The 27,037-nt window shown below is 37.8% G+C and overlaps 1 long non-coding RNA gene across 1 annotated transcript; it reads right to left on the bottom strand.

Moving 5' to 3' along the window:
* Positions 1-9,704: 9,704 nt before the first annotated feature.
* Positions 9,705-26,743, bottom strand: LOC131504401 (uncharacterized). The gene is made up of 3 exons (XR_009257976.1): positions 26,518-26,743; positions 14,685-14,745; positions 9,705-10,083 (listed from the first exon to the last, which is right to left on the bottom strand). It is a non-coding gene; the product is annotated as an uncharacterized LOC131504401 (long non-coding RNA).
* Positions 26,744-27,037: the final 294 nt, after the last annotated feature.

The following is a 27,037-nucleotide window of genomic DNA, read 5'->3' as shown; positions in this document are numbered from 1 at the left end:
TTCCCCCTAAGTCCTTTATATGTAAGATTAGGTTGTTTATTGAGTTTTTTCTTCCTTCTTGACGTACGCCTGTGTAACTATAAACTTCCCTCTTAGAACAGCTTTTGCTGCATCCCAAAGATTTTGAACTTTTGTGTGTTCATTTTCATTTGTCTCCATTTATTTTCTCTTTGATGTCCTGGTTGACCCTTTCATTATTTAGCAGCATGTTTTTTAACCTCCACATATTTGTGTTCTTTCCAGATTTTCTTCTTGTGGTTGATTTCTAGTTTCATAGCATTGTAATTGGAAAAGATGGATTCAATCCTTTTGAATATATTGAGACTTGTTTTGTGGCCTAATATGTGATCTGTGCTGGAGAATGTAACATGTGTACTTGAAAAGAATGTGTATTCTGTTTTAGAAAATAATATTCTGAATATGTCTGTTAGATCCATCTGGTTTAATCTATCATTCAAAGCCATTGTTTCCTTGTTGATTTTCTATTTGGATAATTTATTCATTGATGTAAATAGGGTGTTAAAGTCTCCTACTATAATTGTATTACTATCAATGATTTCTCCTATGTTTGTTATTAATTGTTTTATGTACTTAGGTGCTTCATGGGTGCATGAATATTTACAATTATTATATCTTCTTGTTGGATTGTCCCTTTATGATTATATAGTGTTTTTCTTTGTCTCTTGTTACAGTCTTTGTTTTAAAGTATCTTTTGTCTGATATAAGTATAGCAACCTCGCTTTCTTTTGACATCTATTTGCATGATAAATTCTTTTCCGTTCCTTCACTTTCAATCTTCTTGTGTCTTTAGGTCTGAAATGAGTCTTATAGGCAGCATAAAAATGGGTCTTCCTTTTTTTTTTTTTTTTTTTATTTATTTTTGGGACAGAGAGACAGAGCATGAACGGGGGAGGGGCAGAGAGAGAGGGAGACACAGAATCGGAAACAGGCTCCAAGCCATCAGCCCAGATGCCTGACGCGGGGCTCAAACTCACGGACCGCGAGATCGTGACCTGGCTGAAGTCGGACGCTTAACCGACTGCGCCACCCAGGCGCCCCGGGTCTTCCTTTTTTAATCCATTCTGTCACCCTTGCCTTTTGATTACAGCAGTTAGTCTGTTTACATTCAAAGTAATTACTGATAGATGTGAACGTACTGCCATTTTGTTACTGGTTTTATCATGGTTTTTGGAGTTTTTCTCTGTACCTTTCTTCTTTTACTCTCTTCTCTCACGGCTTTCTGGATATCTTTAGTGATATACTTGGATTCCATTCTCTATTTTTTTTTTTTTTGCATTCTATTACTTGTTTTTGATTTGTGGTTACCATTTGGTTTACATTTAACATCTTATGCATATAACAGTCTGTGTTAAGTTGATGGTCGCTTAAATTTGAACCTATTCTAAAAGCATTAAATTTTTACTACTCCCCCTCACCACCATGTTTTAGATATATGGTGTCATCCTTTCATTTTGTAATCCCATGACTGACTTTTTTTTTTTAATATATGAAATTTATTGTCAAATTAGTTTCCATACAACACCCAGTGCCCCAAAAGGTGCCCTCCTCAATACCCATCACCCACCCTCCCCTCCCTCCCACCCCCCATCAACCCTCAGTTTGTTCTCAGTTTTTAACAGTCTCTTATGCTTTGGTTCTCTCCCACTCTAACCTCTTTTTTTTTTTCTTCCCCTCCCCCATGGGTTTCTGTTAAGTTTCTCAGGATCCACATAAGAGTGAAACCATATGGTATCTGTCTTTCTCTGTATGGCTTATTTCACTTAGCATCACACTCTCCAGTTCCATCCACGTTGCTACAAAAGGCCATATTTCATTCTTTCTCATTGCCACGTAGTATTCCATTGTGTATATAAATCACAACTTCTTTATCCATTCATCAGTTGATGGACATTTAGGCTCTTTCCATAATTTGGCTATTGTTGAGAGTGCTGCTATAAACATTGGGGTACAAGTGCCCCTATGCATCAGTACTCCTGTATCCCTTGGGTAAATTCCTAGCAGTGCTATTGCTGGGTCATAGGGTAGGTCTATTTTTAATTTTCTGAGGAACCTCCACACTGCTTTCCAGAGCGGCTGCACCAATTTGCATTCCCACCAACAGTGCAAGAGGGTTCCCGTTTCTCCACATCCTTTCCAACATCTATAGTCTCCTGATTTGTTCATTTTGGCCACTCTGACTGGCGTGAGGTGATATCTGAGTGCATGACTGACTTTTATAGATATATTTAATTTTACTGTTTTTGTACTTCCTACTTTTCTTACTCTGGCTTATGATCTTTCCTTTCCACTCAAAGAGCCCCTTTAACATTTCTTGTAAGGCTGGCTTAGTGGTGATGTATTTCTTTAAGTTTTGTTTGGGAAATTCTTTCTCTCTCCTTTTATTCTGAATAATAGGCTTACTGCATAGAGTATTGGTTGTAGGGTTTTTGTTTTTTTGTTTTTCCCCCTTTTAGCCCAGTGAATATATCATATCACCCCCTTCTGGTCTGCAAAGTTTCTGCTGAAAAACCAGCTGATAGCCTTATAGACTTGCTCTTGTATGTAACTGCTTCCTTTGCTCTTGTTGCTTTTAAAATTCTCTTTATCACTACTTTTTGCCATTTCAATTATGTGTCTTGGTGTGGACCTCTTTTAGTTGATTTTTTTGGGATTCTCTGTGCCCCCTGGATCTGGATTTCTATTTCCTTCCCCACATTTGGAAAGTTTTCGGGTATTATATCTTCAAATACACTTTCTGCCCTCTTTTCTCTTTGTTGTCCTTCTGGGATCCCTATAGTGTGAATGTTACTACACTTGATGGTGTAATTGAGTTCCCTAAGTCTATTTTCATTTTTTATTAGTCTTTTTTCTCTCTCCTGCTCAGCTTGATTGCTTTCCAGTACTCTGTCCTCCAGATCGCTGGCCCATTCTTCTGCTACCTCTATTTCTTCCCTCTAGTGTATTTTTAATATCAGTTATTGAGTTCTTCATCTTTCATTCTTTTTATGTTTTCTATCTCTTTGTTGTGAGTCTCACTGAGGTCCTCCACTCTTTCTCAAGTCCAGTGATTATTTTTATGACAATTACTTTAAATTATCTATCTGGTATATTACTTACATTTATTTTGTTTATCTCTCTTGCTATGATTTTGTTCTGTTCTTTCATTTGGACATATTTCTCCATCTCTTCATTTTGTCTAACTCTCTCTGTGTTATATGTTAGAAAGGTCAGCTACATTTCCTGCTTTTGAAAGGCATGGCCTTATGTAGGGGAGGTCTATAGTGCCCTGCAGTGCAATGTCCCCTGTTTACTAGAACCTGACACTTGAGGGGTATCTCCTATGTGTGTTGTGTGTGCCCTACTGCTGTGGCTGAGTGACATTTGCCTCAGTCCAGTCATCTGCAAGAGCTCTCTTTGCCTATTGTGGGCAGGGTTTGGTCCCTGTGTTGTTAGTGGGCTAGTCTAGGCCACCTTGGGCTTGAGTTGGGTTAGATCAGCTGTTTCTCAGAGCTGTGGTAGTATTGAACTACAGGATGCTTTTCCCATATTGTACCTCACGAAGCTTTCATTGGTGGCTGGCGCCCTGCAGTCAGACCAGAGGTCTGCCCCCAGCCCATTGCTAGAGCCATAGTCATACTGCTATGTGTGGTCTTCTTCCTCTCCCCATGGGGTGGGAGTCATTTTAAGGTAGTGCTGACCCCTGTTGGGGCTGCTTGCACACTGCCATGATTGTGGCAATGCCTTGGGTGCACTCCTACTAAGGGAATGTTGGAGGGGGCAGGTCCATAGGAGAACATGGGTGTGGGAAACATGATATTACCAAGGTTTGCACTGGTCTGCTATGGGAGGGGACCTGGAGCTTCTTTGGAAAGCTGCCAGGGCCAGGCTGGAGGGGATAGTTCACAGGGGAACACAGGTGCAGAAGGTGTTAGCAAACTAGGTGGAAAGTGCTCTTGCTACACTGGTTCCTGCAGGTGTCCATGTATCTAGGCTAGGTTGTGGGGGAGGGAAGTGGTGCTCTCCAGCCTTTTTGTTCTTGGAGAAGTCTCCCAAAGACTCCTGCCCCTCCAGCACATGCTGAGATTAGTAAATAAATGTCCTTCCCATATACTTCAGGCATTTTTCAAACTGCTGCTTCTATGCTGTATCTCAGTGGGGCTGTTTTCTGTGCTGTGTCTTCGAAGGCCTGGACTCAGTTTTGTCTCATTCTGGCTCTCTCAGAATTGAGCCCACTGGTTTTTAAAGTTCCAAGTGTTAAGCCCCACTGATGGTAAGAAGTTCAGAAGTTAAGCCCCTCTGGTTTTCAAAGCCAAATGTTACAGGGATTCTTTTTCCCAGTGCAGGTCCTCTGTACCTAGTTGCCTGGTGTGGGGTCTGCTCCTCTCCTGTCTCTGCGCCCATTGCATCCCTCTCTCCCATAGACAGTTCCATGGGTCAGGTTGGCTCCCAACTGCATTTCTGCCCTTCCTACCCTCTTTGATGTGGCCTCTTTACATTTAGCTCTGGAGGATCTGTTCTGCCAGTTTTCAGGTCACTTTCACTGGGTCATTTACACTGATGTGGGACAAAGTGAGCCCAGGATCCTCCTACTCTGCCATCTTCCTCAATTTGTCTCAAACTTGAGATCTTTAGGAATCATCTGGAGAACCCATTAAACTAAATTTTTATGGACCACTAACAACTATCTTAATAGAGGGAGGAGATGGACCAGGAGTCTGTAGTTTAACATAGACCTTAAATAATTCTGTTGCAGGAGGTTCACAGCCATTGTGGAAACACACTGATCTTACCTAACATTTGGTCAGGTGCTATGAAAATACTTACGAGAAAAATATTTGTTACAGACTATGATAACAGTGAAGATTTGGCATAATTGTTAATTGGTACCTGGTCATGTTTTTAACTCACTTCTGCTACATAAATGAATGAAAAATGAATGCCTGGATTAATGAGTTAATGGATTTAAATTCTGCTTCTGTGTTCATAAATTGATGAGATTTATGTATAATAACCATATTATTATTAGTGCCATATAATTTGTATTGATTTTCTAAAAACATATTAACTTTCAGCCCAATAATATATTTATACTCTAAAACAACTTAGCAAATCCTTTTCAAAATAGTATAAATGCAAATTCTAGTCTAATGCTAGCAATATACTCATGAACTTGGGGTTAGAAATGTAGGAAATATTGAAGCTTCCTTGGGCTTATGAATGTTTTAACAAGAAAAAAAAATCACCAGTTAAAGAAAAATTTAACACCTATGGTCAGTTGTAAACAGTTACTCTTTACAATATGTCTTATTTCCTCAAGCATTTATTTTTGATGTGTAACAAATAATACACAAGTGACAGAATATAAATATGTTTAAGATGCTCAGTTTATATTGACCACTTGATGTATCATGGCAAATAAAATCCCAGTAGAGAAACACTTCTTGGTTACAGATAGATTTTCCTTCTTTTCAGAGCTTAGGATAGTCAATAAATTAATAATTAATTTAGTACTTTAAAAAATTCTTTCATTATCAAATCTATTTTACCAAGAAAACATTCTCTCTTCTGATAGTTTGAGACTGTCAGTAAATGAGAGAAAGGGTTTGAATTTTATAAATGAGTCTCATAAAAGACTTATAAATTAGCTCAATACTGTAAATAAAAGCAAAGGATTTTAAATTCACAAATGCTTATTTTAAAAAAAAATTTTATTTTTAAAAAAAAATTATTTATTTTGAGAAAGAGAGTAAGAGAGTGGGGGAAGGGCAGAGAGAAAGAGGGAGAGAATCCCAAGCAGGCTCTGCACTGTCAGAACACAGCACGACTTGGGGCTTAAATTTATGAACTGTGAGATTATGACCTGAGCTGAAACCAAGAATTGGACACTCAGTCAAGTGAGCCACCCTGGCACACCCGCAAATGCTTATTTTTTTACCATTGAGATGCTTAAACAGAACTTTCATTCAGAAATATGATTGTTTCGATGGTGAAATGTTTTTATTTTACAGATAGCACAAACAGGGGAGAGGGACAGAGGGAGATAGAGAATCTAAGCTGTCTCCATGCTCAGCATGGAGCCCAATGCAGAGTTCAATCCCACCACTCTGGGATCATGACCTGAACTGAAAGGAGTTGTATGTTCAACCACTGAGCCACCCAGGTGTCCCTAGATAGTGACATTAAGAACTTTAAAACTAATAGCCATCTCCCACATTCAGACACAAGCACACACATCAATGACAGTGTGTAGTGGGCTAAGAAACCGTGATTAAACATGATCCAAGCCAAAGCAGGATACCCATACCTCTGGAATATTTCCATATGTGTGTGGAAGAGACTCTCCATTGACTATAAAAAGTACTCTTGTCCTTACTCTCAATGCTGAGCCAATGAGTCATTTCCAAGACCAAGAAAAAAAGAGACAGAACTTAAATCCCAATGAATGTCTCTATCACTTTTTCCCCAGCAACATTGTCTTCTTGAGATACATCTTTCCCCTTAGGTACTAGATAAAACCTCTATAAATATGTGCTTTTAAAATAGGTCTTCCTCTACTTTTTATTCCTTCTCCCATTTCTTGATTTGACAAACTCCTTTTCATCCTTAAGGAAGTATCTTCTCTTTGTTGAAGGCTACTTTCTCTAGCCTTCTCAGACAGATTACGGGTCCTCTTCTGTTGTATTGGTGTTATTGTTTGCATTCCTCCTAGTCTGAGTATGCCTCAGTGAAAGGACTTACTACTCTTCATCTCTGGCAAATACACATGTGCACACACACATGCATACAAACATATACATGTGTCCACACACGTTCAAAAATTGGTGCTAAACAATTTATATTCATGTATATACATATATATACATATCCACACACACATAAATTTTTAGTTTCAGGTAAAATAAGGAGATAATGAAACCTATAACCTTAAAACTTTTAACGTTTATTTATTTTTGAGACAGAGAGAGACAGACCATGAACGGGGGAGGGACAGAGAGAGAGGGAGACACAGAACCGGAAGCAGGCTCCAGGCTCTGAGCTGTCAGCCCAGAGCCCGACGCAGGGCTCAAACTCACGGACCGCGAGATCGTGACCTGAGCTGAAGTCGGACGCTCAACCGACTGAGCCACCCAGGCGCCCCAAAACTTTTAGAAGAAAATATATAAACACAAACATACACACACACACACCCACATACACACACACACCCACATATTCACTTAATAAAATGAGCTGGGAATGGTTCCTTTTTCAATTTGCTGAATAATTCATGTAAGATTGGAATCATCTGTTCCTCGAACATTTGTTAGAATTCACCTTGGAATCCTCTTGGGCTTAGAGTTTTTTTTGGTAGGAAAAATGTTTGGGTACCGATTCAGTTTTTTTATAAGAACATTTGAAATTCCTCTTTAATTTTTGACAGTTACAGTAATTTGTATTTTTCAAGGAATTTGCACATTACCCAAGCTTTCAAATGTGTTATTAAATTTGTTCATAATATTCTTTTTTACCTTTTAAATCTCTGCTCCCTCTGTATTTATGTTGCATTTCTATTCCTAATATTATTTTGTGCCTTTTTTCTTTGCTTTTTTTCTTCAGTCTTCCTGATAGTTTATGTATTATTCCCATTAAAGAAACTACTTTCAACTTAATTTATATTCTCAATTATTGCTTTGTCTTACATTCCATTAATCTCTGCTTTTACCTTTATTATGACCTTTTAAATATTTTACTTTGGCTTATTCTGTTGTGTTTTTTTTAATAAACATTTTTGTTCATGGCTTAATAATTTTTTTCAACCATTTTTGAAACCATAATGTAAGCATTCAAGATAATAAATTTCCTGGAGAGCCTGGGTAGCTCAGTCAGTTGAGCGTCCAACTCTTGATTTTGGCTCAGATCATGATTCCAGGGTCTTTGGATCGAGCCCCACATCAGGCTCCACACTCAGCATGCTTAAGATTCACTCTCTCTCTCTCCCTCCACCCCTCTTTCCCACTCACACTCTCACTTGCTGTCTCTAAAAATAAAAAAAGATTACAAGTTTCCTTCAAGTATCATGTTAGTTGCCTCTCACTAATTTTGAAAGGTAGCATTTTTAAAACTGGTAAGTTTCATCTGATTTCCATTTTAGTTTCTTCTTTTACTCATGAGGTAAACAGAAGCACAATTTTTAATTTTCAGAATTATTGCTATAACAATACTGATCTAGTTATATGGTGGGCTGTATGATACCAGTTGATACCAGTTTTTATTCAAACTTGTTGAGATTCACATTAGGTCTGGCCACTTTTTATAAATATTCCTTTTGAGCTCAAAAAGAATATGTATTCTCCAGCTGTCAGAAGCAGTGTTTTATGTGCATGATTAAACTTGTTGCTTATGTTGTTCAAATACTCTATATCATTACTGGTTTCTTATCTATCAAAAGTGAAAAAATTGCCCACCAAGATGATAGATTTATCAATTTCTCCTTATTCTATCAATTTTTACTTTAAATATTTTGAAGCTATCTTGTTAGATACACGGAAATTAGAATTGTATCTTCCTGGTAAATCTAAACTTTTAACAATATATAGTGATCATCTTTATCTATAGTATGCTTGTTACCTTAAACTCTATTTTGCCTATATTAATATAGCTACATCAACTTTCTTCTGCATATTATATCTTTATTCATTTAAAAAAACTTAAAAAAAATTTTTAATGTTTATTTATTTTTGAGAGAGAGGGAGAGACAGAGCATGAACAGGGGAGGAGCAGAGAGAGAGGGAGACAGAATCAGAAGTAGGCTCCAGGCTCCGAGCTGTCAGCACAGAGCCCGATGCAGGGCTCAAACCCACGAACTGTGAGATCATGACCTGAACTGAAGTCCGGTGCTTAACCAACTGAGCGACCCAGGCACCCCTAAAAAAACCTTTTAATTGCTTCTTTAATTTGTAATGCTTTCCTTGTATATAGAACATACATTCTGGATTTGTATGTTTTATCTAGTCTGATAATTTAAACTTAATAAATTCTAGTCTATTTACATATATCATGATTACTCATATATTTGGATTTATTTTACCACCTTCTTTTGTGATTTGTTTCATATTGCTCCAATTGTTTTGAATTTTCCTTTTCCCCCCATTCTTTTGGATTGAGATCCACCCCCATTGAATTTTTCCCTTCATTAACTTGGAAATTATATATTTTATCTTTATTCTTTTAGTCATTCTCCTAAAATTTTAATATGCTTATATATCTTAACAAATTATAATTTCAATGAGTAGCTTTATCTTTAAGGAATTTAGAACTTTCACCCTCCATTTCCATGTGCCATTTACATGCTACTGTTGTCTAGACACTTTGTTCCAACTTACTTCCTTAACTCCCTAAATTGGACATCATTGTTGTTTTATATATCATTAACCTTTTTAATGCTCTTACCATTTTCTTCTTGCATTCCAGATTTTTTTTTTTTTTTTGCAATCATTTCCTTCTTCCCAAAATACTTCCATGAGTCTTTGAGAATTTCTACAGTGAGGATCTGCTGATAGTACATTATTTCAGTTCTGGTTTGTCTCCCACCTCCTAAAACATTAATTGGATTCTCCGGGATGGGAGAGAGGATCTCAATCGTGTGAAATTTTGACAGCTCAAAGCTTCTCCTGTCACTTAGATAGTGACAGGAACTCCTTGTTGTTACCAAGACAGTGACAAGGTCCTCTAGAGAGAGATGTTTTTATAAGCATGGCCACAGCCCTCTAGAGCAGGGTTTCTCCACTTTGGCACTACTGATGATTTCATATTTTGGACCAAATAATTCTTGGTTATAGTGAGTGGGTTCTTCTATACATTGCAGGATGTGCAGCATCTTTGGCCTCCATCCACTAGATGGCTTATGTGCGACAACCAAAAATGTCTCCACAAATTGGCAAATGTCCTCTGGGAACCAAAAGTGTCCATGGTTCAGAACCACTCCTGTAGGGCTACATTAGGTAGGCAAGTTCAGGTGACATGTCTTTATTGTCTCCTTGCAATTGTGCTCTAAGTCACTTGAGGATCTTCACATTTTCTCATTTGTAACAGAGCCAACATCATCTGCATCAAAGAAATTAAACATATATATATAGTGTCTTATTTATTACACACACACACACACACACATATATACATGCATACATATCATATTGTATATACACACACATATACATACAAATATATATATAGGGAAAGAGAAAAAAGAGAAGAGTCAGATTTTCAATGGTTTACCAAAAAGGAAGTAAATGGGAGGCAAGAGGACCAGGTACAAAATGTACACACAAGTAACCTTGAGCGCTTGTACCTCCATAATGATAGTGTCTCCAGTTTCCTCTATCTTGTTGCCATGTAAGAATTTGAGCGTAGTGTTGCAAAATATACTGATTTTTCAGAAGTCATAAGATCCTTGTGTGTGTATATGATGTATATACATATAATGTTTCTTCTTTTAAATATAGATCTATGATTTTTTTTATTTAAAAAATTCTTTTAATGTTTATTTCTGAGGCAGAGACAGAGCATGAGTAGGGGAGGGTCAGAGAGAGAGGACACAGAATCAGAAGCAGGCTCCAGGCTCTGAGCTGGCAGCACAGAGCCCGACGCGGGGCTCGAACTCACAAACCGTAAGATCATGACCTGAGCCGAGTCGGTCACTCAACCGACTGAGCCACCCAGGTGCCCCTAGATCTATGATTTTTTTTTTTTTTTTAAATTTTTTTTTCAACGTTTTTTATTTATTTTTGGGACAGAGAGAGACAGAGCATGAACGGGGGAGGGGCAGAGAGAGAGGGAGACACAGAATCGGAAACAGGCTCCAGGCTCCGAGCCATCAGCCCAGAGCCTGACGCGGGGCTCGAACTCACGGACCGCGAGATCGTGACCTGGCTGAAGTCGGACGCTTAACCGACTGCGCCACCCAGGCGCCCCTGATTTTTTAAAACAAACAGAAAACCCCACACTTGTGGGCTGTAGGCCTCCATACTGCAACCTTTGACTTCTACCAGGCACATAATTGTTGCTCAATAAGAATTAGTTTTCCACTCTGTCTCCTGTACTCTTCAGGCCCAATGTCACCCACTAGGTTTGGATCCCAGTGTTCCTTTCAGAGCCTTGGCAAGTTTAACACCATGTTCCTGGATGCTACCTGCATTACCATTGCCTCTTTTTATGTAAAGAAATAGTTTCTTTGCCGCAGCTCAGCGAGTGTTTAATTGATCCTTAGATCACTCAATACGCATACCCTTTAGGTACTGCCTAAGGAAAGATTAATTTTCAGCCCCAGGAAAGATTTAAAATGGGAAATTCCAGGCCATGCTAATGTGACTAAGGCTTTACCTTAGAAGTAGCAAAGCTGGAGAATTAAAAATGAACCCCATTTTGGCAAAAGAAGCACAATGGTGCTGTTCCTAAATAGTAGAAAATTTTAAAACAAAAAGGAAGAAATCCAGTGTATTATATAAGACTGAACAATACAAAGAGTAAGTTAGAGGTGGGGGTGGTATTAACGAAGAATGTGGAAAATACAAAAAGAGTTGGGACTCCAAAATGCTGAAGGAAAGCATATCGTTATGTGAGTTTGGCTGAGATTAAGAAAAGAAATGAGGAAGGGGAAGAACACATATAGTGAGTAAACATTCACAGTACTAGGTGCTTTACTTACATTGGTTAATAATGCTAGTGCTCCCAACCAATTGCAAGTAAATATAATTCCTCTGTTTCCAAAGGGGGGTCAGAAAGGTTAAGCAACTTGTTTGTGGTTGCATAGCTAGTGGGTAGCAGAACTAAGAGGGTTAAAGATAAAAATATTCATATTAGAGCTAAACCTGGCCCTACAATAGGCCTGGGGTGGGGGGATTCCTAACCTGGAAACAGCTCCCTATGCCCTTCCCACTAACCTGAAATTGTAGGCAAACTGTTTTATTTATGAGCTTCATCATTGTTCTAGGAAATAGTTCACAGTTTCAAGTAGACATTAAAAAAAGAAAAAAGGAAAAAGGTAAAGAAAGATTGAGACCTTCTACTCTAAAAATGCTGGAGTTTTAGTAAAACAAAACAAAAACAATCTTTCCACAGTTCTGTAATGATACAGAAAAACATACTACAGATTTACTTGAAAATTCAAAAAATAATTGTTGCCCACTCACAAATACTTTCCAAAGCCTAAGTCATCACAACTTAATAGCAAATCATTTTCTTTCCTTTAGCCACATACATGCAGTGAGAATGCACAAAGTCGATGGAGTTGGGTTGGGTAGGAGCAAAGAGATTTAAACTCTGGTGTAGTCTGTGAATTCCTAGAATTGCAATCCTTGGAAAATGCAATTTGAATACACTGCGTTATCTTTTAATTGCCATTGTGAATGCTAACTACTGGTCTACCTAACTCAAGGCAAAATAGAACGGTAGAATTTCAGAGTGAGAAGTGCCTTTCCTGAGTATCTGGTCCTACTTCATTGACAAGGGTTGGATCACCTTCTAGGGTCACTGAGACCAAAACCCAGGTTTCTTAACCAGTATACAATGATGTTTCCATGACACTATGCTGTGTCCCATGTCAACATTGGAAAGATGCTTAAGTGAAATCAATTTCAGTTTCATATATTCATGTTATCAGCCATCAAGCCCCCATTATTGAAAGTGACCTGAACTGCTTTGTCCCAGGTAAACTGAGAGAAGTTAATGTACATCTACCATGTGCCCAAACTATTGTAATTGAAATTTAGAACTCACCTTCATGGAAGCTGGGTTATTCAAGTGGGTCACTACTCTCTACCTCACAAGAAGCTTTTATTATCTTTTATTGAATACCTACTGAAAGCAGAAATACAAAGAAGTGGGAACAAACAGGTAAGAAAAAAATTGAAGTGATGGTCCCTGTCCATATGGAGTATAAAATTAAAGATGGAAAAACTGTATGTCACAAGCTACATTGCTAAATTCTATGTCCATGACCTAAACAAATGGGTATTAGGCAAAACACTACATTAGGACTTCTCTACAAATCTGTTCCCAGAAAGGAATTCCATGAAACTCTAGTCTGTGTTAGAGATCATCCATGAAGTCAGCTGCTAAGTTCTGAAATAGGTGAGCTCCAAGAACTGCCTTCTTCCATGTCCCAGGAAGGCATTTAAAAATAATCCTTATTTTTTTCCCATTCTCCATGCCCTGAATATGGTAGGTGACTTTGACCCTGTTGCTAGCACAGTATTTAAAAACATCTTTCCCTGCATCAGAATGAACCAGAAGGCTGCTGAGTTCCAGTTATTGCTCACACTCAGCCTCCACCTTCTTAGACTCTTTCATGCCCTTTATTTAGGCCCAGATCAGTCTCCTTTACTAGGCTGTAAGCATCCCTGTCCTCAAGGAAGCTTGGCATCCTCAGCATCTTGCGAAGTGCCTGGAACATTGGAAGGGCCCCATACCTCTTTATCAAACTGTACTGAATTTAAATACTGAAGGAACAAGCAGAGTAAGGAAGGAAAAAAATCCAGATGACATAAGATTATTTTTCAAGTAGAAAAACTGAGGTGTAGAGAGATAAAATACTAGTCTAAAGTTTCCTGGTATTAGATTAGATAAAATGTGCAAGTCTATAAAAGTAAGTCTGTATACTTAAACTGCAGAGTTTCTGATTTACACAGAAAACCACCCATCTGGTTTCAGGGCAAAAAGTCTGCTTTTTGAATTTTTAAATAGAAACAAACTATAAATACACAACTCTTGATGAGAAAGAGAATGAGACAAAATAATTGATGAAAACAGTACACTAGAATAATAATCAACTATGTGTCAATTTCAGCTCTTCCAATGACAGCCCAATCGATGAATCTGTCTTGGCAGATAATTACTTGCTGTATCCTTAGCCCATAAAGTGATCAATAAAGTCAAATGTCCAGTTTAATATTTTACATTTAATGATTATATAATAACAGGCAGCAGAATATATGTTGAGGAAGATTAATGGAAGGATACACATGGTGCCAATATGTTTTTTCCTTCTAATTAGTGAAGCCCTAATGTAAAATTCAAAATGTGCTGAATTGAAGCCTTTCTTTCTTAGTACTCTGCTAAGCAGCTGAAATTATGTTTAGAGATTTGGTAATTGAGTTTCTAATTATCTAGTAACTCAAATGCTTCATGAAATGCTTTAAGACTCTTGCCCATCCTCTGGCTGGGGAACTGGTTTGGTGAGTCCAAGTGCCTATGCTTTTTCCGTGGGAGAGAGTGTTCACCTCCCCCAAGCCATCAGAGGAAAAGAAGCCTGGTACAGTCCTCTGGCCTGGCTGTGCTGTTGGCCAGGCAGTGATGTTCCAGGGGAATTGTGGGCTGACCGTTTTTGTGGTCAGGTTCCTCTGAGCCCTGCTTGCCCTTGCTCAGTTGCCATGAACTTGGCTTCACTAAAAATTCACCACAAATCAATTTTGTCAGTTTCCATTATTTTGTTGTTCACCAAGGAGTAGCCCAGGCACGTGTTGAATAATTCATGATGGCAGTGGTGTTGATCCTATTTTCTGGGTAAGAAAACCTAAAGCCCCAGAAGGCCTCACTCTGTGAGTCAGTCCCCAGACACTGGAGTGCCTGCTTAGCACATGCTACCGGGCAGGGTAGGTTTAAATGCCTGTGCCACCTTTCTTTCTCTAGTTCCTGTGTGAGTCACTTACCCAGCAGTAGGTGTCAAGGAGGAGACTTGCCAGGTTTGAACTTAATGTAATATATATAGACCTGGGAAGATAAGAATTATATGGTAAGACTCTTAATTGGCAAGTGCTGAGCATTATTAGATTCTGAGTCTCTGCATCAGGATATAGGGGAAAAAAAAGAAAGATACAGAAATAAGGAAATATATTTTTATATATGATATATGCATGAATCTATGTGAGACATAATGTTGGCTGCCAGGCAATCCAGAATAGAAAGGAATTATAACTATGGCAAAGAATTCACAAACAGTTGTGAATGAGCAAGCCATAGGCTGTGAGTTACTATCTCAAAGGTGGATTTCTCTGTTTTTAGGATAAAAGATGTAGGCTGCAGTGCTCCCTCAGAGCTAACATTGAACATTACTGTATCAGTTAAAGCCAACACCCAGGACAGAAAGGTAGGGGCCAAGGGTGGCTGGCTGCACAGGGATAATCCAGGGGCAGCAGCACCGCAGCCCAAGTGGTGGCTTTCACCTAGCAGCTCCAGACTCTGGCTCTTCAGGGCACCCAGAGGGGAGTATGGGTGAGCATGGTGGGAGTTCAAGATCTCCCATGAGGCTGCTACATACATACAGAATGTGCCAGTATGTTCATTTCCAGTGAGACTCTTAACTACCACAGGGCCTGGGCCAAGTAGGTCTGCAGGCTCCCTGTGGCAAGCTCACCTGAGGAGCCACTCAAATCAGAAAGCTGCATGGAGGGGTGCCTGGGTGGCGCAGTCGGTTAAGCGTCCGACTTCAGCCAGGTCACGATCTCGCGGTCTGTGAGTTCGAGCCCCGCGTCAGGCTCTGGGCTGATGGCTCGGAGCCTGGAGCCTGTTAACGATTCTGTGTCTCCCTCTCTCTCTGCCCCTCCCCCGTTCATGCTCTGTCTCTCTCTGTCCCAAAAATAAATAAAAAATGTTGGGGAAAAAAAAAAAAAAAAAAAAAGCTGCATGGAAGCAAACAGATGGGACTACAGTGACTGAAAAGCTCCCCCACGGCAAAGGAGACTATCAACAAAATGAAAAGGCAACCTGCAGATTGGGAGAAGATATTTGCAAACCATATATCTGTAAAGGGGTTAGTATTCAAAATGTAGAAGGAACTCACAACTTAATAGCAAAAACCTCTATACTGTTTTCTAAAAAAACACTAAAATAAAATGAACTGCCATATGATCCAACGATCCCTCTTCTGGGTGTATAACCAAAGGACATGGAATCAGGATCTCAAAGTGATATGTGCACTCTCATGTTTACTGCAGCATTATTCACAATACCCAAGGTATGGAAACAACCCAGGTGCCCACTGATGGATGAATGGACAAAGAAATTGTGATATATATCTATAGAAATATATAGTAGAATATTATTCAAACTTAGAAAACAGGGAGATCCTGCCATTTGTGACAACATGGATGAAGCTGGAGGACATTATGCTAAATGAAGTAAGCCAGACACATAAAAATACTGATCTCATATGTGGAATCTAAAGAAGTCAAATACATAGAACAGAGAATACAAGTGTAGTTATTAGGGGTGGGGAAGTGGAGAAATGAGACGTTGGTCAAAGTGTACAAAGTTGCAGTTACGTAGGATGAACAAGTCTAGAGATCTAATGAACATGATAAGTACAGTTGATAATACTATACTGAATACTGGATGTTTGCTATGAGCATGGATTTAAGGTGCTCTCATCACACACATAAAAGTGGCAACTATGTGAGGATATGATATGTTGATTAGCTTGACTATAGTAATCATCTCACTATATGTATATGTATATAAACTCATGTTGTACACCTGAAGTGTATGCAATTTTTATTTAAAAAGATAAAGGAGGAACATACAGAGATAAAAAAGAATACTGTGTGGTGAGCATAGATTGAGAGCAAAGGGAGAGAGGTGGTTTAGAGGGGCAGAATATCATGGCTCTGGAAAAGCCTAATAATGTATCCCAGTTTTAGCCAAGTGCATTCAAGTACACCTTTTCCTCCATGTCTGGACGGCTATAAATAAACATTAATAAGGTCTGTGACTTACCCCTTTTATTTTTAAATTTTTTATTGTAAAATACACACAAAATTTACCATCATACCCATTTTAAGTGTACAGTTCAGTAATATTATGTACATTAATTTTGTGCAACCACCACCACCATCCATTTTCAGAACTCTTTGTAAAACTTGAATTTTCTTATTAAACAATAACACACCATTCTCCTCTCCACTCTCAATCCCTGGAAATTGTGATTCTATTTTCTGTCTCTCTGAATTTGACTATTCTAGATACCTCCTTTGTCTTTTTGTTATTGGTTTATTTCACTTAGCATAGTGTCCTCAGGTTATCCATGTTTTGCAGCATATATCAGAATTTCCTTTTTTTTCTTTACAGCTGAATAATATTCCATTGTATTATATACCACATTTTGTTCATTCACATATTAATGGTCACTTGGGTTGCTTCTACCTTTGGCTATTCTGAATAATGCTGCAATGAACATGGGTGTACAAATATCTCTTCGAGACATTGTTTTCAATTCTTTTGGGTACATACCCAGAAGTGGAATTGCTGGGTCATAATTTTACTTTAAATTTTTTGAAGAACCACCATACTGTTTTTCATAGCAGCTATATTATTGTGTATTTCCCACCAACAATTGAAAAGGTTCTGGTTACTCTGTCTCTTTACCAACACTTGTTATTTTCTGTTGTTGTTTTTGATAGTACTCATCCTAATGGATGTGAGGTAGAATCCCACTGTAGTTTTGATTTGTATTTCTATAATTATTAGTGATGTTGAACAGCTTTTCATGTGCTTGTTGGCCATTTGTGTATCTTCTCTGGAGAAATGTCTGTTCAACCCTTTTGCCCATTTTTGAATTGGATTACTGTATTTTTCTTAAGCTTTAGTTGTTCTCTATATATTCTAGGTATTAATCTCCCCTTATCAGATATATGATTTGTATTTTTTTCTCCCATTTTCTGGGTTGCCTTTTTACTCTTTTGACAGTGTCTCTTAATGCACAGTATTTTAAAATTTTCATTAAGTCTAATTTGTCTATTCTTTTGTTGCCTTTGCCTTTGGTGTCATATCCAAGAAATCATTGGCAAATCCAATGTTGTCCCCCTTTATTAATTGAATATTTTATTCTGAGATAATTGTAGGTTAATATGTAGTTTAAGAAATAGTGGAGAGAAATCTAATGTTTCTCCCCAGTGATAACATCTTACAAAACTATGGAACAACACACAACCAGGATATTGACATTGGTACACTAAAAATACAGAGTATTTTCATCATCACAAAGATGTCTCCAGTTGCCCTTTGCTGTTTTCCACAGTGGCTATGTCTATTTACATTCCCACCAATAGTGCATGAGGGTTTCTTTTTCTCCAAATCCTTAACATCCTTGTTATTTCTTTTTTTTACTCTAGTCATTCTGACACGTATAAGATGATACATCTCGTGGTTTTGATTTGCATTTCCCTGATGATCAGTGATGGTAACATCTTTTCATGTTTCTGTTGGCCATCTATATTTCATATATGCTAGATTTTAATCTTTTGTTGGATATATGGTTTGCAAATGTTTCCTCTTTGTGTATAGTTTGTCTCTTCATTCTCTTAATAGGGTCTTTCACAGAGCAAACATTTTTAATTTTGATGAAGTCAATTTTTAAAAAATTAAATGTAATTTATTGTCAAGTTGGTTTCCATACAATACCCAGTGCTTATCCCAACAAGTGCCCTCCTCAATGCCCATCACCCACTTCCCCCTGTCCCCCCCCCTCCATCAACCCTCAGTTTGTTCTCAGTATCCAAGAGTCTCTTATAGTTTGCCTCTCTCCCTCTCTGTAACTTTTGTTTTCCTCTTCCCCTCCACCATGGTCTTCTGTTAACTTTCTCAAGATCCACATATGAGTGAAAACCTATGGTATCTCTCTTTCTCTGACTGACTTATTTCACTTAGCATAATACCCTCCAGTTCCATCCGCATTGCTGCAAATGGCCAGATTTCATTCTTTCTCATTGCCAAGTAGTATTCCATCGTGTATATAAACCACATCTTCTTTATCCATTTATCAGTTGATGGACACTTAGGCTCTTTCCATAATTTGGCTACTGTTGAAAGTGCTGCCATAAACATTGGGGTACATGAGCCCCTATGCATCAGCACTCCTATATGCCTTGGATGTCTTTTTTGGAAAACTGTCTATTCATGTCTTCTGCCGATTTCTTTAGTGGATTGTTTGTTTTTCGGGTGTGGAGGTTGGTGAATTGTAGCCCTTTATCTGATATGTCATTTGCAAATATCTTTTCCCATTCCATCCATTGCCTTTTAGTTTTGTTGATTGTTTCCTTTGCAGTGCAGAAGCTTTTTATTTTCATGAGGTCTCAATAGTTCAGTTTTGCTTTTAATTCACCTTGCCTTTGGAGATGTGGTGACTCTTAGTGTGAAACCTAAAAACTCTTTGCCTAACCACAGATCCTAAATATTTTTCCTCTTTTTTTCTAAAAGTATTATAGCTTAAAATTTTACATTAAATCTGTGGTACATTTTGAGTTATTTTTTGTATAAGGTGTGAGATCCAGGTTGAAGTGTTTTTGTCGTTGTTGCTGTTGTTTTCTCCAGTACAATTTTTTTAAGAGTGTATTTCCTCCACTGGATTGCTTTTTCACCTTTGCCACATGTCAATGGACATATTTTTATGGGTAGGTCTGTTTTAGGCTCTCTCTTCTGTCCCCTTGATCTGTGTTTCTCTTTAGATAGCAAAACTATAAAGTTGATTACTATAGCTATATAATAAGTCTTATAATTCAGTAGACCAATTCCTCATACTTCGTTCTTTTTCAAAACTGTTTTAGATATTCTAGTTTCTTAGTCTTTCTAAATACATTGTAGAATAATCTTATCTATGACTATAAAATAATCTTGCTGGGATTTTGATTGAGTTAAAAGGTCTTTCAAGAAGTGACATCTTTACTATGTTGAGTCTTTCAACTTATTAAAACTGTATATCCCTTTTAGATTTTTGATTTAGATCTTTGATTTTTTCACCAGAATTCTGTAGTTTTCAGCATATAAATCCTATAAATGTTTGATGTACCCCTAAGTATGTCATTTTTTGACTAACTGTAAATTGTAAATGGACAGATTGTGTCCACATGTTCTTTGCTAGTACACAGAATCAGAATTATTTTAGCCTTATTTTGTATTCTGAAATTGACGAACCGATTAGTTCTTGAGAGCTTGTTTGGAGGTTCTAGCAGGGGAGCGCAGCTACTCGTATACCCTTGACCGAAGAACGGTCCTCCTCTATCGGGGAAGGTCGTCCTCTTCGACCGAGCGCGCAGCTTCGGGAGGGACGCACATGGAGCGGTGAGGGAGGAAGGGGACACCCGCCTAGCCAGCCAGATCAGCCGAATCAACCCTGGCGATCAATGGGGTGACAGATGTCGCAGCCAGATCGCCCTCACATCCATGAACCGATTAGTTCTTGCAGTTGTAGATTCCTTGAGATTTCTATGAAGAAAATCATGTCATGTGCAAATATCAAATGTCGAACCAGTTTAAGTACCGCTATGTGCCCATTTATAACACCATTGTCTAAAATATTTCCTCTACGTTCATTTAGAACTGCACTAGACAGTATTAGAATTTTTGCTTCAGTCAGTAGCCTAATTTGGAAAACTCAAGAGGAAAAGGAAAGGCTAATGTATTTACCCCTATTTTTGCTTATTATGGCCTTCCTTCCTTCCTGATGTCCAAGATTCCTTCTTTTATCATTTCCTTTCTATTTAGAGAACTTTTTTCAGCCATTCTTTTAAGATATGTCTGCTTGAGACAGTGTCTCTTAATTTTCCTTCATGTGAGGATGTCTTGATTTCCCTTTAATTCCTGAAGGATATTCTACTGGGTATATGATTCTGTCTTTCTTTCCTTTTCCTTTTTTTCTCCCTCCATCCCTCTTTCTTTCTTTCTTTCTTTCTTTCTTTCTTTCTTTCTTTCTTTCTTTCTTTCTTTCTTTCTTTCTTTCTTTCTTTCTTTCTTTCTTTCTTTCTTTCTTTCTTTCTTTCTTTCTTTCTTTCTTTCTTGTTGATTTTTAAAAATTTAAATCCAAATTAGTTAACATATAGTGTAATAATGATTTCAGAAATAGAATTTAGTGATTCATCACTTATCATACCCAGTCCTCATCCCAACAAGTGTTCTCCTTAATTATCCTTCCCCATGTAGCCTATCCCTCCCGTCCAACACCCCTCCAGCAACCCTCAGTTTGTTCTCTATATTTAAGAGTCTCTTATGGTTTGTCTCCTCTCTGTTTTTATATTTTTTCTTCCCTTCCCTTATGTTCATCTGTTTTGTATCTTAAATTCCACATGAGTGAAATCATATGATATTGGTCTTTCTCTGACTTACTTTGCTTAGCATAATACCATCTAGTTCCATCCACGTTGTTACAAATGGCAAGATTTCATTCTTCTTGATTACTGAGTAATATTCCACTGTGTGTGTGTGTGTACACACCACATCTTCTTTATCCATTTATCTGTCAGTGGATATATGGGCTCTTTCCATACTTTGCCTATTGTCAATAGTGATGCTGTAAACATTGGGGTGCATGTGCCCCTTTGAAACAGCACTCCTGTATCTTTTGGATAAATACCTAGTAGTTTTTGAGGAACCTCCACTCCATATTTTCTGGAGTGGCTGAACCAGTTTGCATTCGCACCAACAGTGCAAAAGGGTTCTTCTTTCTCTGCATCCTTGCCAACATCTGTTGTTGCCTGAGTTGTTAATTTTAGATGTTCTGACAGGTATGAGGTGGTATATCTCATGGTGGTTTTGATTTGTATTTACCTTATGATGACTGATGTTGAGCCTTTTTTCATGTGTCTGTTAGTCATCTGGATGTCTTCTCTGGAAAAGTGTCTATTCATGTCTTTTGCCCATTTCTTCACTGGAATATTTGTTTTTTGGGTGTTGATTTGATAAGTTCTTTGTAGATTTTAGATACTAGCCCTTTATTTGATATGTCATTTGCAAATATCTTCTCCCATTCTGTTGGTTGCCTTTTAGTTTTGCTGATTGTTTCCTTCACTGTGCAGAAGCTTTTCATCTTGATGAGGTCCTAATAATTTATTTTTGCTTTTCTTTCCCTTGGCGCCAGAAACCTGTCAAGTAAGAAGTTGCTGTGGTCAAAGAGGTTGTTGCTTTTTTTATCCTCTAGGATTTTGATGGCTTCTTGTCTTATGTTTAGGTATTTCATCCATTTTGAGTTTATTTTTGTGGTATAACAAAGTGGTCCAGGCTCATTCTTCTGCATGTTGCTGTCCAGTTTTCCCAACACCATTTGTTAAGGAGACTTTTTTTTTCCATTGGATATCCTTTCCTGCTTTGTGAAAGATTAGTTCAGAATACATTTGTGGGTCCATTTTTAGGTTCTCTATTCTGTTCCATTGATCTATGTGTCTGTTTTTGTGTCAGTACCGTACTGTCTTGATGATTACAGCTTTGTAATACAGCTTGAAGTCTGAAGTTGTGATGCCTGAAGCTTTGGTTTTCCTTCTCAGGACTGCTTTGGTTATTAGGGGTCTTTTCTGGTTCCATACAAATTTTAGGATTGTTTGTTCTAGCTCTGTAAAGAATGCTGGTGTTATTTTGACAGGGATTGCACTGAATACGTAGATTGCTTTGGGTAGTATTGACATTTTAACAATATTTGTTCTTCCAATCCATGAGCATGGAATGTTTTTCCATTTCTTTCTGCCTTCTTCAGTTTCTTTCACAAGCTTTCTGTAGTTTTCAGTGTATAGATTTTCCACCTCTTTGGTTAGGTTTATTCCTAAGTATTTTATGGTTCTTGGTGCAATTATAACTGGGATCGATTCCTTGATTTCTCTTTATGCTGCTTCATTCGTGGTGTATAGAAATGCAACTGACTGCTGTACATTGATTTTATATCCTATAACTTTGCTGAATTCATGGATCAGTTCTAGCAGTTTTTTGGTGGAGTATTTGGGGTTTACTACATAGAGTATCATGTCATTTTTGAAGAGTGAATGTTTGACTTCCTCCTTGCTGATTTGGATGCCTTTTATTTCTTTGTGTTGCCTGATTCCTGAGGCTAGGACATCTAACACTATGTTGAAGAATAGTGGTTAGAGTGGACATCCTTGCTGTGTTCCTGACCTTAGGGGGAAAGCTCTCAGTTTTTCCCCATTGAGGATGATATTAACAGTGGGTCTTTTGTATATGGCTTTTATGAGCTTGAGGTATGATTGATTTAGAGTTTCATAGTGTTGTGGTCTGAAAAGACACAAAATACCCCTACTTTCTTGAGGGTTTTTATCCAAAAGGATGCTGTATTTTGTTCAAATGCTTTCTCTGCATTTATTGAAAGGATCATGTCATTCTCATCCTTTCTTTTATTAATGTGATGTATCACATTGATTGATTTATGGATATTGAACCAGCCTTGCATCCCAGGGATAAATCCCACTTCATGTGGTGAATAATTCTTTTATTGTATTGTTGGATATGGTTTGCTAGTATCTTCTTGAGAATTTTTGCATCCATATGCATCAGAGAAATTGGTTTGTAGTTCTCCTTTGTACCAGGATCGTTGTCTTGTTTTGAAATCAAGGTAATGCTGGCCTCATAGAATGAGTTTGGAAGTTTTCCTTCCATTTCTATTTTTTGGACCAGCTTCAAAAGAACAGGTGTTAATTTTTTCAAATGTTTGGTAGGATTCCTGTGGAAAGCCACCTGGACCTGAACTGTTGTTTGTTGGGAGATTTTTGATTACTGATTCAATTTCTTTACTGGCTATGGGTCTGCTCAAATTTTCTATTTCTTACTGTTTCAGTTTTGGTAGCTTATACATTTCTAGGAATGTGTCCATTTCTTCCAGATTGTGCAATTTGTTGGCATATAATTATTCATTATATTTTCTTATTGTTTGTATTTCTATGGTGTTGGTTGTGATATCTCCTCTTTTATTCATGATTTTATTTATTTGGGTTCTTTCCTTTTTCTTTTTGATCAGTATAGCTAGAGGTTTATCAATTTTGTTAATTCTTTCAAAGGACCAGTTCCTCATTTCATTGATCTGTTCTACTGTTTTTATTTTATTTCAAAATCATTGATGTCTGCTCTAATCCTTATTATTCCCCTTCTGCTGTCTTTGGGCTTTATTTGCTATTGTTTTTCCATCTCTTATAGGTGTAAGGTTAGGATTTGTATTTGAGATCTTTCTTCCTTCATTATGAAGGCTTGAATTGCTATATATTTCCCTCTTATGACCGCCTTTGCTGCATCTCAGAGGTTTGGAGCTGTTGTGTTTTCATTTTCATTGGCTTCCATGTACTTTTTAATTTCCTCTTTAATTTCTTGGCCAACCCATTCATTCTTTAGTGGGATGTTCTTTAATCTCCAAATATTGTCTTCCCAAATTTTTTCTTGTGGTTGATTTTGAGTTTCATAGCACTGTGGTCTGAAAATATGGAAGATATGACCTCAGTCTTTTTGTACTTGTTGACAGCTGCTGATTTGTGTCCCAGTATGTGATATATTTTGGAGAATGTTCCATGTTCACTTGAGAAGAATGTGTATTCTATTGCTTTAGGATGAAATGTTCTGAATATATCTGTTAAATCCATCCAGTCCAGTGTGTCATTCAAAGTCATTATTTCCTTGTTGATTTTCTGCTTAGATGATCTGTCCATCACTATAAGTGGGGTGTTGAAGTACCTTACTATTATGGTATTATTATCAATGAGTTTCTTTATGTTTGTGATTGATTTATATATTTGGGTGTTCACGTTGGCGACATAAATATTTACAATTGTTAGATCTTCTTGGTGGATAGACCCCTTAATTATGATATAATGTGCTTCTTCATCTCTTGTTACAGTCTTTATTTTAAAATCTAGTTTGTCTGATAGAAGTATGGCTAATCCAGCTTTCTTTTGGCGACCTTTACCATGACAGATGGTTGTCTATCCCCTTACTTTCAATCTGCAGGTGTCTTTATGTCTAAAATGGGTCTCTTGTAAGCATATAGATGGGTCTTGTTTTCTTATCCATTTTGATATCCTATGTCTTTTGATTGGAGAGTTTAGTCCACTGACATTTATAGTGAGTACTGAAAGATATGAATTTAGTGCCATTGTGTTGCCTGTAGAGTTGGTATTGTCCTCTGGTCCTTTCTAGTCTTTGTTGCTTTTGGTCTTTTTTGTTTTGTTTCATCTTTTCTCCACTCAAACAGTCCCCTTTATAATTTCTTGTAGGGCTGGTTTAGTGGTCATAAACTCCTTTACTTTGTGTTTGTCTGGGAAACTCTTTATCTCTCCTTCTATTTTGAATGACAGCCTTGCTGGATAAAGAATTCTTGGCTGCATATTTTTCTGATTCAGCATGTTGAATATATCCTGCCACTCCTTTCTGGCCTGCCAGGTTCCTGTGCATAGGTCTGCTTTGAACCTTATCTGTCTTCCCTTATAGGTTATAAGGACTTTTTTCCCTTGCTGCTTTGAATTCTTTCCTTGACTATGTATTTTTGTGAAATTGACTATGGTATGCCTTGGTGATGGTGGGTTTTTGTTGAATCTAATGGGAGTTCTCTGTGCTTCTTGGATCTTGATGTCTGTGTTCTTCCCCAGATTTGGAAATATTTTCCACTATAATTTGCTCACATATACGTTCTGCTCCTTTTTCTTTCTCTTTATCTTCTGGGATTCCTATGATTCAGATGTTATTCCTTTTTAATATGATACTGAGTTCTCTAAGTCTTTTACTGTGCTATTTTTCCTTTTTTCCCCTCTTTTTTTTCTGCTTTATTCTCCATAATTTTGTCTTTTGTATTGTTGGTTCACTGCTCTGCTTTGTCCATCCTTGCCATCATGGTATCTGAGACTGCATCTCGGTTATACCATTTTTAAATTTTGTCCTGACAAGACTTTACTTCTTTTATCTCCACAGAAAGGGATTCTATGCTTTTTTTTCCAACCCTAGCTAGTATTCTTACGATCATGGTTCTAAATTCTAGTTCAGACATTTTGCTTATAACTGGGTTGATTAAGCCCCTGGCTGTCATTTCTTCCTGTTCTATCTTTTGGGGTGAATTCCTTTGTTTTGTCATTTTGGAGGAAGAAAAAAATGTAAAAAATTAAAAATTAAAATTAAGAAATTAAAGACAAAACAAAAAATCAAATGAAGGAAGCTAAATCCTGTGTTTTGGTCTGCTTGTTTAAAAGGCTTGATAGAATAGAGAAAAAAGGGGAAGAAAAGAAAATTTAAAAAGTAAGAGAAAATTAAAAAATTAAATTATATAATGGAAGAAAATTAAATAAAGAAAATTAAATAGAATTTTAAAAACCTTAAAAAGAATAAAATATAAAGTAAAAAATAATTAAAAATAAAAAAAGAAAAAGGAAAAGAAAATTTCCTCTTTCTGTATCCAAGAAAAATAAAGGGGAAAAAGGAGAAAAAAAATTCAAACAAAAATAGAAGCAAAAAAAAAAACCAAAACCAAAAACCCCTGAATAAATGAACCAGCAAACAGAATGAAATGCGAATGAAGTTATATCCAGTTTCCCCTAGAACTGAAAGTACAAAGCATTCTATAGTCTGTACACTAAGCAGGTAGAGGGACTTGTGCTGGCTTTCTAGGGGATGTGCTTGGAAAGCGCAGTTGGGTGGGGCTTGGTGTCATCGCTCTGTTTTCCCCTAGGTGGCACTGCTTAGCTTACTGGGGTTGATCAGCATGGCATGCATGCACGTGCATGGGAGAGGTAGCAATGGCTTTACCTGGTTCCTTAGTCTGTGGCACAGGAACTTCATGCTCTCACTGACCTGGGATCAAGCACCCCTCCTTTGGTTCAGGCCTCCATCCACTCCCCACCTATACCCTGTCTGTGTCCAAGCTGTCTGCCTGCCAGGTGGTACCTCCCTCCAGAGTTTTATCTCAGATGGGATTGTGTTTCAAAACCCCACGCTTCAGAGACCCCTGTGGCTTGGACACACACCAACTCTGTGGGAGGGTCTCACTAAGCAATGGCCAGGTGCCAGCTTGCCCCAGAAAACGTCTGTGTGGTCACACAATGGCAGAGGTTCAGAGATTATGACGAATCACAACACACAGCTGGGGCCAGGTTTTACCATACTCTGATGTCTTTGTCCCAATACCAGCAAATGTAGCTGCTCTCCAGAGTCTGCTGAGACCTTTGCCTATGGGGAGGCCATAAGGCCTCTACCATATACTCTTCAAGCAGGGGAACCACTTCTCCTTGTGTGGCACACAGACCCCTCAGACCCTGCTGCCTGCTCC

Source organism: Neofelis nebulosa, chromosome 2 (genome assembly GCF_028018385.1).
Source record: "Neofelis nebulosa isolate mNeoNeb1 chromosome 2, mNeoNeb1.pri, whole genome shotgun sequence".
NCBI classification, from domain to species: Eukaryota; Metazoa; Chordata; class Mammalia; order Carnivora; family Felidae; genus Neofelis; species Neofelis nebulosa.
Note: the sequence above shows the minus strand (reverse complement) of the source record. Positions and strands in the feature narration are given on the sequence as shown.